Genomic DNA, 2,321 nt, shown 5'->3' with positions numbered 1-2,321 from the left:
GGTTCTCAGGATCATAGGCTTTTTCTTCAGAAGATGCCTCTTGAGTTCTGTTGGATGCAGCTTGCATTCCATGCAGACTCTGAGAGATCATATTGACTTGTTGAGTCAATATTTTATTCTGAGCCAATATGGCATTCAGAGTATCAACTTCAAGAACTCCCTTCTTCATAGGCGTCCCATTACTCACAGGATTCCTTTCAGAAGTGTACATGAACTGGTTATTAGCAACCATGTCAATGAGTTCTTGAGCTTCTGCAGGCGTTTTCTTTAGGTGAATGGATCCACCTGAAGAAGTGTCCAGTGACATCTTTGATAGCTCAGATAAACCATCATAGAATATATCCAGGATGGTCCATTCTGAGAGCATGTCAGAAGGACACTTTTTGGTCAACTGTTTGTATCTTTCCCAAGCTTCATAGAGGGATTCACCTTCTTTCTGTCTGAAGGTTTGAACATCAGCTCTAAGCTTGCTCAGCTTTTGAGGAGGAAAGTACTTGGCTAAGAAAACCGTGACCAGCTTATCCCAAGAGTTCAGGCTGTCTTTAGGTTGAGAATCCAACCATAATCTAGCTCTGTCTCTTACAGCAAAAGGGAAAAGGCATGAGCCTGTAGACTTCAGGATCTACTCCATTAGTCTTAACAGTATCACATATCTGCAAGAATTCAGTTAAGAACTGAAAAGGATCTTCAGATGGAAGTCCATGAAACTTGCAGTTCTGCTGCATCAGAGAAACTAATTGAGGTTTTAGCTCAAAGTTGTTTGCTCCAATGGCAGGAATGGAGATGCTTCTTCCATGTAAATTGGAATTAGGTGTAGTAAAGTCACCAAGCATTCTCCTTGCATTGTTGTTGGGTTCGTCTGCCATCTCCTTTACTTGTTCGAAATTTTCAATCAAGTTGTCTCTGGATTGTTATAATTTAGCTTCTCTTAATTTTCTCTTCAGAGTCCTTTCAGGTTCTGGATCAGCTTCAACAAGAATGCCTTTTTCTCTGTCCCTGCTCATAAGAAAGAGGAGAGAAAAAGAAAAGAAGAGGAATCCTCTATGTCACAGTAAAGAGGTTCCTTATTGTTGGTAGAAAAGAAGAAGAAGAAATTCGAACACAGATAGAGGAGGGGGTTCGAATTTGGTGATGATGTGAGGAAGAGATGTTAGTAGATGAATAAATAAATAGAATAGGATGAGAGAGAAGGAGGGATTTTTCGAAAATTATTTTTGAAAAGGAGTTAGTGATTTTTGAAAATAGTTTTTGAAAAATATTTAGTAAATTTTTTTTTTCGAAAAAAAATTTTTTTTTTTGAAATCGAAAATAAAAATAAAAATAATTAGTTAATTAAAAAGAAATTTTTGAAAAAGGGGGAGATATTTTCGAAAATTAGAAAGGGAGAATTAGTTAGGTGGTTTTGAAAAAGTTAAGAAACAAACAAAAAGTTAGTTAGTTAGTTGAAACAAACTTTGAAAAGATAAGAAGTTAGGAAGTTAGAAAAGATATTTTGAAAAGATATTTTTGAAAAAGATAAGATAAGAAGATATTTTTGAAAAGATATGATTGAAATTAGTTTTGAAAAAGATTTGATTTTTAAAATCACAATTAATGACTTGATTCATAAGAAATCACAAGATATGATTCTAGAACTTAAAGTTTGACTCTTTCTTAACAAGCAAGTAACAAACTTCAAATTTTTTTTTGAATCAAAACATTAATTGTTTATGTCATTTTCGAAAATTTGATATAAAAATAAGAAAAAGATTTTTGAAAAATATTTTTGAAATTTTCGAAAATAACTAAGAAATTTGAAAAAGATTTGATTTTTGAAAAAAAAGATTTTGAAAAAGATAAGATTTTCAAATTGAAAATTTGATTTGACTCATAAGAAACAACTTGATTTTAAAAACTTTTGAAAAAGTCAATCCAAATTTTCGAATTTGATGAGAGAAAAATGGTAAGATATTTTTTTTTTATTTTTGAAATTTTTATGAAAAACATGAAAATTATGCAATGCATGAAATTTTAAATCAAAACAATGAATGCATGCAAGAATGCTATGAATGTCAAGATGAACACCAAGAACATTATGAATGTCAAGATGAACATCATAGACACAATTTTGAAAAATTTTTAATGCAAAGAAAACATGCAAGACACCAAACTTAGAATTCTTTAACGCTTACGCATCAAGAATTCAAGGATGCATATAATAAACATGAAAAGACACAAAACAAAAAATCATCAAGATCAAACAAGAAGACTTACCAAGAACAACTTGAAGATCATGAAGAACACTATGAATGCATGAAATTTTCGAAAAAATGCAAGATGCA

The 2,321-nt window shown here is 31.7% G+C and overlaps 1 non-coding gene across 1 annotated transcript; it reads left to right on the top strand.

Moving 5' to 3' along the window:
• The first annotated feature begins 365 nt into the window (after window positions 1-365).
• Window positions 366-469, top strand: LOC148570433 (small nucleolar RNA R71). Its single transcript, XR_015908418.1, has one exon. It is a non-coding gene; the product is annotated as a small nucleolar RNA R71 (small nucleolar RNA).
• Window positions 470-2,321: the final 1,852 nt, after the last annotated feature.

Source organism: Arachis ipaensis, chromosome B3, assembly GCF_059453495.1.
Source record: "Arachis ipaensis isolate K30076 ecotype BB chromosome B3, ASM5945349v1, whole genome shotgun sequence".
NCBI classification, from domain to species: domain Eukaryota; kingdom Viridiplantae; phylum Streptophyta; class Magnoliopsida; order Fabales; family Fabaceae; genus Arachis; species Arachis ipaensis.
The sequence above is the reverse complement of the archived record's forward strand: the minus strand, read 5'-3'. Positions and strand labels throughout refer to the sequence as shown.